The sequence below is a fragment of the Pteropus alecto genome, unplaced genomic scaffold, assembly GCF_000325575.1.
Source record: "Pteropus alecto unplaced genomic scaffold, ASM32557v1 scaffold92, whole genome shotgun sequence".
In the NCBI taxonomy this organism is placed as follows: Eukaryota; Metazoa; Chordata; class Mammalia; order Chiroptera; family Pteropodidae; genus Pteropus; species Pteropus alecto.
This window is the reverse complement of record NW_006432447.1, coordinates 1441625-1457383: the sequence shown is the minus strand read 5'-3', so window position 1 is coordinate 1457383 and position 15759 is coordinate 1441625. Positions and strand designations below refer to the sequence as shown.

The following is a 15759-nucleotide window of genomic DNA, read 5'->3' as shown; positions in this document are numbered from 1 at the left end:
AGCCAGGCGCAGGAATGCTGGACAGGAAAGCCACTCAGCTGCTTGGTGGCCTACTTCAGGTCACTGCATCCCTGCTTCTCTCTGCCTGTCTCTGCTTGTCATATGCCTACCTCTGTGTGCTCATGGTGGCCCCCAGCCCAGAGTCTGCGGGTCCTTCTGGCTCCAGAGCCTGCTGCCATCTGACTGCCTCTCAGATCACATTCATAAAGGGGTGACCCTGGGTTGACCGGGGCCAGCCCATGCTGAGTGTTCAACTCCCTGCCTACTCAGTGGAGAGAGAGGGGTTGCCACTGGGTTAGGAAGCACCAGTGGGGCAGGCTGGCTGCAGGAGGGGAAGGTGGGAGCCCTAGTTGTCCGGGACGAGAAAAGTGCAGAAAGAGTGCCTGGCGTGGCAGTGATTCTTTGCCTGACATTCTCACAGTAGCAGAGACACCCATTCTGCAATTTGCAGAAGTTTTGAGCACATGTCTACTGTGCAAGCACAATGATGTTGAAGCCGATATTTTCACTGCCAGATTCCATCAACGATTGTAAGACTTTTACTTCCTCTAAGGCTGCAGTCTTATCTTCTCCCACAGTGGAACTTTGAAGCATAGAGTGGGGTCTGCTTGGCCAGTTTCTCAGTTTAGGCAATAGAAGAAGTAAAAAAATATGAGGCTTTCAGACACAGTGCAGTTGCTTCTATATATAAAGGGTAGTGACTCTGGACCATGATTGGAGAAAGAGTCCATATCCTCATGCAAGAACTGAGGATAATAATACTCCTCAGCACCTGGTATGTAGGTTTGTTTTGACTACAAAAATGACTTAATATTTGCAAAGTGTTAGAGCAGTGCCTAACACAAAACAAGTGCCATACAAGTGTTTTTAAGTAACAATACGTTTTAAAATCCCATGCCAGTTACCTGCCAGTACACTCTACTGCCACACCTCTGAAACAAATGAAATCATCTTTCTCAGATGAATGTGAAATCCTGGGTGCAGACAGCTGAAAAACAAAAGAAGCAGCAGCATAAATGTTTCTTGTGATAATTTTACGATTATCTGCTTAGGAGCACAGACAAGCCACAAGATATGAACCACATCTGCTGTCCCAGATACACTGGGTATTAGCTTTCCACGGCGGCCACCGTGAGCACGATTATCATTCCCCTCCCCAGTCCCCAGCTCTCAGCCTCAGCTCCCCTCCCAGAGAGGCCTCTGCTGAACACTCTCATATGTTGACCCCACCCCAGTTTCTATCACTCATATTATTCATGTTGTTTCATTGTAATAGTTAGCACTATTTAAAATGATCTGATCGATGTATATCTATTTATCATGTCTTTGCCACTAGAATGTAAGTTTGTGTGTCTCATTCTCTGTGTACATGCACCTGGCACTATGCTTGGCATATAGTAGTTGCTCCATAAATATTTGTTGGATACATGTACCACAGTAGTGTCAGAGAGTCTGGAACTGAAGGGGAACATAGAACACATTATTCTGTTTTCCCTATCATCACTGTCATCTTTCATTACTGGGAGCTGGGAACTGCTTTCCAAGGCCTAGGGGTCTGAAGGCAACCCGTCCTGTGTGGGAACCGCTAACTAACAGAGAAGGGCCCTCCCAAATTTCTCTTGAAGTCTCTCAGCCTTGCTGGTTAGACATTTGTCTTAAAGTCCTAGCTAAGTACAAAGGCATGGGCTGGTGCCTGGACAACCTTATTCTCAGAAATATTCGCATACCCCAGAAGGGAGGCATGAAACCCAAAAGCCACTTGGGCTTCCTGGCCAGAGCACCTGACACGCTTTTCAACTTACTTCTCTAGATGGTCAGTTATAAAATTTACTATCTTTTATGGCCAGATGGAACGTGGACTGGGCATCTCAGCAGCTCAAATCAAAGACAAAAAACTCTTAGTTGGGGGTCAAGATGAATTTATAAGTACAACCAACCCGAACTTTTGTGTGGTGTTTTCTTACCAGAACTGCCATTGGTATTTACCTGGGATACTACTTTGTGGGGTGGGATTTTCTCACACACTCATCCCTAGGGAACTAAATGCCAATAGCCTGGGAGTCAAGAAATGCCACTAAGCATTTCCAAACACCCACTGGGTGGGCAGTGGAGGGGGACGGGGTGCGGGGTCGAGACTGCCCCATTTGAGAACTGCTAGTAAGGGGAAAGTAAATTGCTTCATTTTTTTCTTTAATGTGGTGTTTCAGCATCATCTTTTGGGATGATTTTAAATATTAATTTTTACATTACAGAATAATTACATTACAGAATAGAATAATTACATTGCAGAATAAATTACAGAATAAATACATTCTCTTAGTAAAAATACATTTCAGATAAAGCTGAAGTCTCCTTTGACATCTACTTCAGTTTCAGTCACCTGCCCACTTCTCTGAGGAAACGAGTGTCATTGATATGGTTTCTATCCTTCCATACCCTTTTCTATATGTTTACATACATATATAGAAACCACTGTACAAGTAGAGTAGAGTATTGTTTCATCTGCAACTTGAGATTTTCACTCGCCAATATATGTTAAGACCTTTGCATGTCAGAAAACATAGAGATGCCTCATGTTTTGTAGCAGCTGCACTGTATTTTACCATGTCTATGGGCCTCTTAGCGAGAGTTGCAAAGGAAATTACTACCCTGGGTGAAGTGTCGCCTGTGGTCTGGTCACAGGACCAGATTAGACAAAAGCTGAGGTCATTTTGAATCATTGCCTCCAACCCCGCTACTGTCCACAGAACAAAGCAATGCCTTGACTTGAATTTGGAAGTACTGTTTCTAAGCCCGGGTATTTTGGCTTGTGTATAAACCCAGCTCTCTGCATCTCTTGCACTGAAATGGATTCACTTCCTGCCTTCGCCTCTTGCGTGCCATTTTCAGTCAGTTCTGCTTCTGAGAGAGCTGGTTTGATGATCACCTTCGTCCCTCAACCAAATAATCCATAAAGAATGACGTTTATTTTATGGGTAATTATGGGTTTATGAAGTGAGCGCCTAATATCAGGCACTTTCATTCCTTGTCACTAAGCCTCACAACAGTCCTTCTCAGTAGGTATTACTAGCTCATAGATGAGAAAACTAAGATGAAGGGAGATTAGACAATTTGCCTAAGGTTGTTCAGTTAGTAAGTGGAGAGCGAGCACACAAATCCAGGGCTTTGATGATAAATTATGACACCATCAATTTATTTATTTATTCAATAATATTTATCGAATATGTATAATGTGCTGGAAATGGTGCCCGGCACTAGAAATATAGCTGTAAACAAAGCAATAAGCAAAGATGAGATCTTTGCCCTCACAGAGCTTACATTCTAGTGGGGGAAACAATTAAAACATAAACAAACAAACACATACTATGTTTAAGTATTGTGAATGAACGTAAAGCAAAATAAGGGAACAGGTAGATGCAGAAAGAGCTTCATTAGAAAGAGTACTGGGTCTATAGCCATGCCACCCCGAACAAGCCCGATCTCATCTGATCTTGGAAGCTAAGCAGGGTCGGGCCTGGTTAGTACTTGGATGGGAGACCACTTAGGAAGACCAGGTGCTGTAGGCGTGAAAAATAAAAAATAAGGGATTGCAAGCTGACAAGGTCCTTGCAATCTGTGAGGTCAACCAAGGGTTGCCTCGCCTAAAAAAGAAAAAAAGATAAATTAATTTAAAAAAAAATAGACTGTCAGTTAATTGCCAAAGGAGACCAGGAAAGGTTCTAGAATATCCTTCTTCTGGGTCTTTGTGAATAAGGTGCCCACCCTGATTTGAATCTGATTTGGTTATGTTTGAAGATAGGGAGTACAACAGAAGGGCCATTTCTAGTTGTTCACTTTTGTTGAAGACCCAGTTAGTAGACCTCAAAGAGTGTTAGATAAGGCCCCCGTGAGGTGGTGACATTCAAGTGGAGACTTGAATGAAGCAAGAGAGTAAGCCATGCTCCAGGCTCAGGTGAAGCAGTTTATAGGCCGAGGTCAGTAGATGCAAAGGCCCTGAGGTGGGAGCATACTGGACATGTTCAAGGAACATAAGGAGCTGGCAAGGCCAGACTGAAATCAGAGAGGCAGAGAGAGATGGAAGAAAATCGGAGAGGAAGCGGGTCCCTGAAAGCTTATGCTTTCTAGGCCATGGTTAGGACTTTGGATGGATTCTGAGTATAGTGAGAAGTCTTTGGAGAGTTTTGAACAGGGGAGTGGTATGATTTGGCTTAAGATTTTAGAAAATCATCCTGGCTCCTTATAAAGAAAAAATTGTAGGTGGGGTAGAGTAGATTCAGGGACGTAGGTTAGGAGGCCATTCTAGGAATCCAGGGAAGAAAAGATACTGTCTTGGGACCAGAACTGTAAGCTGTGGAGAGGGTAAGGAGTGGTTGGATTTGGGGCTTGTTTTGAAGGTGAAACTGATAAGACTTTTTGACAAATTGTAACTTTTAAGAAGGAAGAATTGCTGTTAGGAATGACTGCTACGTTTTTGCCTGAACATCTCATTGGAGGCAATACTATTTACTGAAATTAGAAAGCCTGGTATGTGTGGAGAGTGGGGGAGCATTTGGGGAGGTGTGGAGGGTCAGAATCATTATGATTGTGATGCCCATTAGACCTGCAGATAGAAGTGATGAATCAGCAAATGGGTCCATCAGGGACAGAGTCCAGGCTAAAGATACAAGTTTGGGAGCCATTGACATATTTACAGGTTTGGGACTTACTGAGCTTAATGGAGACTGGGTAGAACTATTCATTTAGTTTATTACCTACTAGATGTAGGTCACAGTGTTTTGTGCTGGGAAAATAGCAGCAAACGAGACAGACATGCTGTTTATTTATTTATTTATCAGTGGCTTACTCTTAGCCTAGCCTGCCACCAGGAATGGACTTGACTTTTGTTAGTATTAAACTTATTAAATGTTAAAGCAGAAGCAAGCTTAGAGATTATAAGACAAACTTCAAAACTTATTGCAGCTGAGAAACTGAGGCCGGGAGAGTTAAGTGATGTGTTAAAATCTATTGTCTAACAACCACTTACATTTTTTTAAAAACTCATATGTCCAGTCCAAATTGTTCATATTTTCATTTTTTTTTTTAACACCTACAGCACCTGATATTCCTAAGTGGTCTCCCATCCAAGTACTAACCAGGCCCGACCCTGCTTAGCTTCCGAGATCAGACGGGATCGGGCACGTTCAGGGTGGCATGGCCATAGACATATTCTTCATTTTTATTTGTATTTTCTTATACTCTAAGAAAGAAAGTCGAAGTTGAGTTGAAAGTAAAAATGATGGTTAAAGACTTTGCATAAAAGACCCATGAGGAATTAAATTGAATTTGATAAATATTTATTGAATACCTGTTGTGCTAGACACTGTGAGTATAAAGATGCTTAATTTAAGAAGCATTCTAAGACAGTCCACAGAATGGGAGGAAATATGTGCTAATCGTATTTCTGATTTAAAAAAAAATATCTAGAATATATAAAAACTCTTACGATTCAATAATAAAAAGAAAAAATCCAATTAAAAAATTGGTAGAGGATCAGGATAGGCATTTCTCCAAAGAAAACGTACAAGTGGCTAATAAGCACATGAAAAGATGCCCAAATCACTAATCATCAGGAAAGCGCATATCAAACCTGCAGTGAGGTACCACTTTACACCCTCTAGGATAGCTATATTCAAAAAGACAGATGATAACAAGTGTTGGTAAGGATATGGAGAATTGCAATCCTCACATATTGCTGGCGGGATTGTAAAAACAGTGAAGTCATTTTGAAAGACCTTTCAGCAGTTCCCCAAAATGTTAAATATATGATTAGCATTTGATTCAGCAAGCCCACTCCTAGATGTACACCCAAGAGAAATGAAAACATTTATCTGCACAAAAACTTATATACAAATACAAATGATTATATACAGATGCTATTCATAGCGGCATTATTCACAATAACTAAAAAAAAGGGAACAACCCAAATGTCCCTAAACTGATAAATGAATAAACAAAATGTGATATAGCAATAAATGGAATATTATTCGGTGGCATTGCTTGGGAAGTAAGTTTAAAGTGAAAAGGAGAGTTGAGAAAAAAATTCCACGGAATACCAATACTGAAAAGACAAGAAGCAAAGGAAGGGACTGTGAAGAAAATAGATGGTTGACAATAGAAAATAAAGAGTTGTTATTATAGAAATCGAGGGAGGACTTCCAGGCAGGAGCCACTTAATGGAGGCGAATCCTACAGCGAGTTCTCGGTGAAAAACAAGACACAACAGCCAAACACAAGGGATGTTGTGATTGCAACCTGGTCTGAACACAGAAGCTGTAAAGACATTTCTAAAACAATTGAGGAAATTGGAATGTGGAACGTGGTATATGATAATATTATAGAATTATGGTTAGGTGTGATATGATTCTATGGGTATGTAGGAAAATGTTCTAATTTTTTTAGAAATGAATACTGGATTATTTCAGAGTGAAATGTCCAAATGTCTTAATTTATAGTATAATAATTTGGCATAAAAATGAATGAAACAATTATGGCAAAATGTTAATGATGATAGTTAAATCTAAATAGTAGATTTAGATTTATTACACTATTCTCTCTACTTTTCTGTCCATTTGAAAACTACAGAAAATCTTAAGTTATCAAACAAACAAAATCTGAAAAGAGGCCACTGGATTAGGCATTTAAGAGAACCCCGTGACCCCGAAGAAAACAGCTGAGGTTGAGAAGTGGGCATAATACTCAGATTCTAGGGATTTGGGGTAAGTCTAGGGACTGGCGATAAGCACTCACACAGAGGTTTAGTTTTGAAAGAGAGGAAGCAAGAGAGGGCAACAAAATTAAATGAAACTTTTTTTTAAAATGGAACCATCTGAGTTTGTATATAGGCAGAAGAGAAAAAGCCAGTGAGATGCTAAAGACTGAAGGTGTCAGTGAGAAAAACAATCCTTAGGGAGGGAGAGAAGGAGAATGTGAATGAGAATACAGACAAGGGCTCGGTTCAGAAGGAAGAGAAGACTATTTCTTTAAGCCAGAGTGGGAGGGAAGCATTTGGAGTGAAGAAAATTTAATGAAAGTGAACAAACCCACAATATCAATATATGGAGCTATTTTTCATCTCTATTAAGAACAAGATGTTTGCAAGTATTTATATGATTAAATGTAAAATCCGAAACAAAACTACAGAATATTTCCATTAAGCTTCTTAACATTTTTGGAATGGCACGCTGTCTTGTCAGAATTGGTCTATGTGCACACCAGCTGTGGAGCTTGCTGGGTTGGAGAAAGTTTAGGGCAGAGAATTTTGCAAATGGCAGTAGGGGAACCTTCGGGGTCAAGGTGATAATCTATCCCCATTTCCTGTTCCCTGTTCAGGAAAAAGATGGGCAATTTATAGCAACCAAGCACCCAGAAGTGGGGTTAAACTCCAGTTTAATCTTGCAATCTTCCTCAGAATGCCATGGGGGTTCCATCTAAGGGAGCAGGGCAGCAGCATCATTTGGGGAATTCTGGGTCGAGTGTTAAATCATAAAAGTTAGGCTTGGTGGAGAGCCTCAAGGAGCAGACACAGGGCATTAGAAGAGCAGATGATGACACGAGACCAAAACACAAGTCCCCTTTAGCTGGTTAGGCTACAGGGCTGGACTCTTTCTAGGGGTGGAGAAGGTAGGAGATGGAGGAAAGGAGGACTCTGAGCAAAGGGGACCAAGTATGTTTCTCCCTTGGTGGCCACAGATTCTGGAAGGTGGCACTTAACACTATCACAACACGCTTAAGCTTCCTGTACATGCTTTGTCTTCTGGTCTATACCAGCCCTCTCTCTGTTGGTTGAGGATTCCAGGGCAGGCCGGAGTCGCCACAGAGAAACGAACCATCTTGAGCAATCACAATGGAGGGATTGAAGTATGATCCTCCTTCTGGGTGAAGAATATGCACAAAATCTCTGACTCGATCATGATATAATCTTGAGAAGTTTCAGATTCATGTTAGTCATCTCTTCTGTCTTTATGCCCAAATGACATGTTCCGTTGTATGAATTTCATAAAAGGGACCATCATTCTCTTGTCAGTGATTCTCATACTTTTCTAAATGGTAGAGGAGCGAACACTCGAATCCTGGGAACTCTGGGACAGTACGTCCAAAGCACAAAATCTGTTCCATATTTTCCATTTACCTTAGGAACCCAAGGTACATAGGACAGGAGACCTCAAACTCTGGTCAGCTTTGGCTATGTTTTAATCAACTCTGTATTAGTTTTCCATTGCTGCTGTAATAAGTCACCATAAACTTGGTGGCTTAAAAGTACACTTACTATCTTACAGTTCTATAGGTCAGAAGTCTGGCATGAGTACCACTGGGCTAAAGTCAAGGAGTCCGTAAAGCAGTGTACCTTTCTGGAAGCTCTAGGGGAGAAAACATTTCCCTGCCCTTCTGGAAGCCGTTCCCATTCCTTGGCTCATGGCTCTTCATCTTCAAAGCCAGCAATATTGTGTCCCTTCTCCCATAGTCACGTCTCCTTCTCACTGACTGCAGCTAGGAAAGGTTCTCTGCTTTTAAGGGTGCATGTGATTACATCATGCTCACCCAGATAATCCAGAATAATCTCCCCATCTCAAGGTTACAACTTTAATTACATCCACAAAGCCCCTTTTGCCACGTGAAGTAACATAGTCACAGGTTCTTGGGATTAGGATGTGGACATCTTTGGGTAGCCATTATTCTGCCACCCACAGCTGCTCTGGCAAAAAGCTTTCCTATCAATCCTAGGAAAGAAATAAAGTAGTTGACATTTTCCCAAGAGGGTGAGCAGGTTGATGTATTTCTAGACACTTCTTGTTATCAAGGTATCTAGACTTTACTGTTTATTGCCTGGATAAGACCCTTTGGGTTGGTTGAGAAGATGAAGCACCAGTCTGGATAGATGCCTAGCCCTGGGAAAAAGCTCTGGTGGTTTCTGTGGGAAAGGGAGATGTAGTGTTCCTGGGATGGCAGAACACTTGAAAACAAAATTGAGAGGTTTTAGGAGAGTCAATCAGGGTCAGTCCTGGGGATACAGGTGTGGAGTGACCACAGGGCTGCCCTTCTGGATGAATGCGCAGGCCTGGACAGCTGATATCACACTACCTGTGCTGGGAAAAAGATGAAGCCTGGCTCATGGGGGATGCAGGGATGTGAGCATTAAAGAACGGTGAAGTTCTGCTCAGGCTGCAGCTCATTGTCCTACTACATCTAAAGCCAAGCAGGCCGCATGCTGCAGGATAAATTTTCTTTTCACAACTCAGACTATCTGCATTTGAGATTTAAAATTCTTCTGTTAATTCAACTTTGACACTATCTCGTGTGAACTAATTAGCCTGGCCTTATTACGCAATGAGAGTATTATCCCATCTCTTCCCTGGGTTCTGTCTCTGAGCTTCTCTGCAATGGCACATTATTTTTCCCTGAACTCAGAAGAGCTGAGTACGTAGTGAGTGTGTGTGCACCTATCAACGTGCCTAACACAATAGTTTTCTAATGTTCGTTTCCTTCCTCATCCTTCCCTCACCCATTCTAACAGCTTAGCTTCCCCGCAGCCCTGGCCCACTCACTAATCATGGTAGCAACTAAAAATAACTCCACAGGGAGTTTTCAAAGTCTCCCTGCGGACAAGACCATCCCCACTGAGCACTTCTGCTCAGAGCATGTAAGTGGAAGGCAATGCAGGTGCGGGGGTGGCAGTTTCTGGCTTACTGAGGCCACTATGTGGGAAGAAATTTTTTGGAACAAGCCCTGACTGGATGACATGCTCTAAATAGTGACTGTGATTTCTCACCAGTTAACACATTGCCTCCAAAACTCCTGCAGCTCATCTTTGGCCGTGTTATGGCCAACGTGGGTTCACCTCAGAGGTTCTCTTACTAAATACTGACACCTGGATATTACCCCAGAGAATCTGATGGAAATACATGGGTGTCCTATTTTAATAGCTATTTTACTGTTCCAGGTGACCAATTACCAGGAGACTCCTTTGTGAATAGCCTTGAGGCTGGGGCGAGGGTGAGGGTAGCAGCATTTAAATAAATGCCTCCCATTGACTGAGGAAGTCTTTTCCGTTAGCTCCTCCCCTTTAATTTATTCTACTCTTTCTCCTTTTCTCCCTTCTACTCATTTTTATTGTAATTATTTAGAATTAATTGTACAGTTCCCTTTTGTTCTTCCAAGCTATTATTTCATTGCAACAAAAGGTAAATGAAAAAGGCAGCACAATCTATAGCTTCTTAATGTTTTTGTTTCCTCTTGGCTTAAACTCTTGCTGAGGGAGCAGAGGGGAGAGTTAGTGAGATCCTGAGACTCAGGGTAAATAGGCAATGAGTCAGTGACTACCCTAGTTTAACCTGGGCCACTCCACGTAGCCAGCCAGGCAACTCTCTAGAAAGCACAGGCTGAAGGCATCTCTCAAACTCTCTGGGTTTCCTTTATGACTTCATGCTCACATCTGAAGGAGACCAAGACTCAAGCCTTCTCCATATACCCTGTAGATTTCCAAGTCTCTGAAAGAAGGCACTGTCTACTGTGCATGTTTTATTCTGCCATCTGCCAAGAGGAAATGAGTATGAGAAAACAGCCAGCTCAACATTTCCACTACTAGCGTTTATAAAAGAAGAATCAAAGAAGTATTCTTGGTTGTTTGTGAAGCCTAGATTTCAGAATATCATTCTTTCTAGTCTCGTGAAATTTACCAAAGAATCTTAGGTGTAGTTGGTTTAAAAAGCCATGCAATCTGTGAGTTCTGTATGGGTACACATTTGTGCCATCATGAGAATTGCCGTTTTGCGTCCTAGATTATATTCTCCAAGTTTTAGGATTAGAGATAAAATGAGAGGAGGGAAATGGTTTCCGTGTGCAAAGGTGGCTGGTCAATGTGTTTCCTGATTTAAAAAATAAAAAGTGTTTATTGACAGCTACATTAGCAATAGTCTATGACTCATTTGAACTTGATCTTAATCCATTAAGATAGTTCTGGCCAAGACTGTGGCTCCAATTTAATCTGAGCACATACAGAGCCACAGAGTTATATGAACACATTTATATTATACATAGACACTTGTCATACATTTAACCTAAAGAATATTCACACTGTACAGAATACTATATATAAGTTGTACAGGTCGTACAACTTTCAGATTCATTCCTCACCTTCACCTACTCTGCTCTGTGTCTCATGGGAACTGACTATTGCAGACAGGTTTCTCAGGCTGCAAGGTCACCTGGGTTCAAGCTGGGCTCAGCCAATGAGAAGCACTAGAGGAAGGGAAAGGCCAGGGTGTTTCTCCATAAGCCTCTTGCCTTGGATGATTTTTTCTAACAGTAGCTATAGCAAGGCTCCAGCCCCTGCCTGAAAGGCCTGCTGTGGTTCCAGCTGCCATCGGCGACCTCAGCCCCTGGGTTCTGGTAATACCTTCTCTTCTGATTGTCCTTCCCACTCTCACTAATCTAAATGTCTCAGAATATCATCAACTGTGTAACCAATCCCCTGCATTTAATTCTCTCTTTTATAAATATATGCAGTGGTTTCGTTGTTCTGGCTAGACCCTGACTGCTAACACATGCCATGCTTAAAACACATTTTCCTTTACCATAGATTAGCTGTTAGCAAATTGATTAATTAGGGTTGTGGTTACCAATCTATTATTATATGTAATTATTTGTTTGAATAGGTAGTTCGTAATCTACTGAAGTTATTACTACTTGCCAGTAAAATTTAAAAATGCTTAAATTTCATAAATGCTTGTGAAGTCCACTATCTTGAGATTCAAAACAATGGCCGAATTTTACTCAGTATGTTCATATGATAAATGTAATGGAAATAGTGAGTCATAAGCCATTATTATGTTATTCATAATAGAACTATTATTGTATTTTGCAGAAATAGCCTGCATTCATTCTTGAGCTAATATACATGCCGGCTTCCAGCAATGGCATCATAGAGGAATGATCTAGTAGTAGTTACAGTAAAAGACATGCTCATAATAACTTGGAACTCAGAAGTAATTTATATCTCCTTCTCTAAGTGATTCATTTTTATTATTATTGCAATATCTTTCCTGAACCTTTGCCTAAAACCCTCTCTCCTGCTGACTGCAAATTCAGGTAGACTGTATCATTCCAGGAGGGGGAACTGTCCTAGTAGACTATCTTCTAAGAGCCCTCAACTAAGGCAAGTCATTTTGGCTACCATATCCTATCTTCCCTCCCTTCCTCATATTGCCCAAGCTTAAGGGGTCCTACCGGTGTAAGAAAAACACATAAAAGAGCCAGGATTTCGAACATACAACTTGGCACTGTGTCTGTCAGAAGGGTTTGTGACTGATTAAAGATGGCAGATTAAGTGTGCTCGATTTTATCTTCACCAAGACCCCACTAAAATAATAAAGGTATTTAAAAAGTGACAAATACCCAGGTATGACAGAGGAACTCGCAGCAGATCAGAGATTTCAAAGAATTTCTGGAGGGTAAACAGTGGATGGAGGAGTGATGGCAACAGAAGGAGGACAGAGGAAGCTAAGCTTCTATACGTGGGAGGTTGGAGGATAGAATGCAGAAGGAAATCTTTTGTTGCAAAGCAGAACTTGGGACACTACGCAGTTCATAAACTTCAGCTGGCGATTGATAAAACAGAGCAAAGGAGCAGTTGGCCTCGCACCCTGCTTGGCAGCCAGATAGGCTCTTCCCCTTGAGCCCCGCCCCCCAATAAAACACAACAAACAACCTTATTCTCCTCTCTACAAAATATAACGGCCCCAAAGATAAGCCACCTGACATGCTGGCATTTAGAAGTTCCTTAACTAAATAGCTGGGTTTCTGCCAAGTAATCATAGTGAAAGTAATAGATGCAGCATTTAGTTATATAGCCCTGCAATTAATATATTATATATTAATTCATTTAATACTCACAATAACTGTAGGAAGAAACCAAAGCACAAAGTGGTTCCAAAACTTGCCTAAGATCACACAGCAAGGAACCGGCAGAGCTAGATCACCTTGACAAGGTAAAGGCCCAACACCCCATTCAGGTGCAAAAAACAAAAAGTACCGATTAGCATTTTACAGCCTCTGTTCTGAAATCAAGACACCTGAGAATGACCAGATGTCTGAAGAAAAGTCACAACAAGAAGGGAATTGGGGAAGTGCTAAAGCCACAATGAATTCTAGGCATGATACTGAGACGGGTGATAGGGACATAAAAAATGGAGTAGATCACAAACCAGGTCTCTTTATCACAAACAGGGTATCTAAGCAGAGTAGAGGGTGTAGTCTGTATTTTCCCAGATGGAGGGGTGGCCATACTAAACTGGGCCACTCTGTGCTGCAGCCGTACAATCATATCTGTAATCATTACAGGCTCACCAGCCAGTAGACATCGAAAATGCACAGACAGAGAAGTCTGAGGAAACATGATTGCAAAACTGACGGTAACGCGAACACCCCAAATAAGATAAAACTGCCTTCAGTCTTAGTACTGATTTGCACTGGAAAAAAGATCCGATACCCCCACACCCTCCTCCCACCCAAAAGCCTTGAAAAGTAACATAGTACAGGCCATCATGAGGGGTTTCACAAAATAACACACAGCAAAGCCTCCTCCAAGTAGACACAGTTCCTTTCTCCCAAATCTCTCTGCTCATCAGGGCTGCTCAGACCTTCTATCTCTTCCTCTCCTCAGCAATCTCTCTGTCTCCATGACCTTCACTAATTCTCTTCATTCCTTCTCCCTCCCCTTCTTTCATTCTCTCCAAGCCAGTCTCCCACTCACTAATCCAACCCTCATCCTCTTTCTCCCCACCCCCAGGAGCTCAGACCCCTTCCCCTAAGGATGATCTCCTTTCTCCAGCCTGTTCCATTTTGTACCCCTTACCTCAGCTCAAACCAAGAAACTTCCTCCAACCTATACCCCTTAGAAGGAAGGAAAAAGTAAGGAATTCTAGAAACTTTTCCTTGAATGTCTTTACTCATGTTACTAAACAAAAAGCAAAACCGGATATTGGAACTCATGGAGGAAAATTGAGAACCAATAATTACCAATACAATAGATATTTCAATTTTCCAGAGGGAGGTGGAAGTGGGGAAGGGAGAGAGGGGTAAGAAGGAAAGAGAGAACAATAGCTCTGAACTGCCATCATTGATGTGAATGTCTGTCTCTCCTATTGGATTATAGAGACTTTGTCACTCATTGTTGAAGTCTGCACCTTTCATTATAACTTCGTGGATATAAACACTTGAATAAATGAATGAATTTGAGTGAATGAGTGAATGAATGAGTGAACATGGCAAAATAGGTCATTGAGTGCAGTGAGGTTGCTCTCAGGTGTCAACGTTATTTGCCTTTATCTTAGATGGTTTCTCAGGAGCTATCCTGGGCTCCAGCAGTTGCCTCTAGAGACACTTCAGTTGTCCCTCCTGCAAGTGTGGTCTTGCAGAACAACATGGTTGTCAGCTAGCTTCTACAGTTTCTCATAACCACCTTATGGAGCCAACACTTGGTACCTGGTCTTATGCTAGCTCACAAATTTCTTCAACTCAGCTCTTCCTGATTGGACTTGTTGATTTCATAAATCAATAATCCCTTCACTCTTTCTTACTAATAGCGTGGATTAAGTAGTATCAAGGTATAAACCTCTTCAGAAGTTCTATGTACAACACACAATGCTTGCAGCTCAGAGTCAATATACCATAAGTATTATTACAAAAAAAATCATTACTAACCCAGAGAACCTCTATCACTGGGTATCTCCCATTGAGGCAGCCCACTAATCCTCCTTAAACCCTGCTCTCATCAGGTAATTCCCGTGCTGTGACCTCAACTGTCTCATGTCTGAACAGCTCTGCCCAGAATCGAAAGCCAACCACAGGCCGGTCCCACTCTCTTGATCTAACTCCGTGTATTCCCTATTACTCCCACCATGCATTGTCTACCTCACAGCCAAGTGGTGATCATTCTCACCTCTGTCCCTTTGTCCAAGTCCCTGGAACCTTCTCCTCTTTCCTTTCCACCTCTCTCTTTTAGCCAGCTGAAATCAGGAAATCGGATGGGCAAGGGTTTCCTCCCAGTACCCCTCCTCCAGGGAGACTTCCCTGACCCTTCCGATACTGTGGCTCTCCGTGTTCTACCTACCAGCTCAGCCCTGTTGTGTACTTCATGGCCCATAGTCTTCTATCTCCAATGAGCTGGTATACCTTTCTCCTGGAAGGACCCATGTCTTTTACTTTTCCGTATCTTCAAAGTACCTAGCACTTTGCCTTTTTGTGCAGCGGGTGTAACATTAAAACATGGAGTCGAAGGAACTAAATCCATTTGTCTAGGGACTTGCAGTCCACTCAGTTGTTCCCCAGTTGGTTCCTACTGGGCACTGGGAGAATTACTACCGTAACCGAGATCTAGGTCTAGGCTGTAGGCTGTAGGTCCCAATTCCAGGCTTCATTTCATGATTCTTCTTGAAGATTCTGTTTCTATCTTTTTTAAAATGGGAAGTAGAGCACTTGGGAAGATCCTAGGACCTCATGTTTCCACTAACTTAATATGTACGTGTTATAAACCGAACTATACATATGCTGTTTCGACAAGAGAAAATTTCGAAAAGGTGAAGATTACAATGAGAGAAAAGAGCTGAGGAAGCTCTGCTCAAAATGCAAAATCCCCCTCTTTCCAAGGAGAAATTCCATAGATTACATCATAGAGAGAAATGTAGTAACAGGGAAGAACCGTTTCACAATACCCAAGTACAAAGC

General features: G+C 41.9%; 1 protein-coding gene, 1 non-coding gene and 1 pseudogene across 2 annotated transcripts in view; 2 read left to right on the top strand and 1 right to left on the bottom strand.

The window, feature by feature from the left end:
• Positions 1–15759, top strand: part of ZBTB38 (zinc finger and BTB domain containing 38) — a 109107-nt gene that overhangs the window by 8056 nt on the left and 85292 nt on the right. The window lies entirely within an intron of this gene.
• LOC112476030 lies at positions 3448–3566 on the top strand (annotated as a pseudogene).
• LOC112476040 lies at positions 5084–5202 on the bottom strand. The gene has a single exon (XR_003044947.1). It is a non-coding gene; the product is annotated as a 5S ribosomal RNA (ribosomal RNA).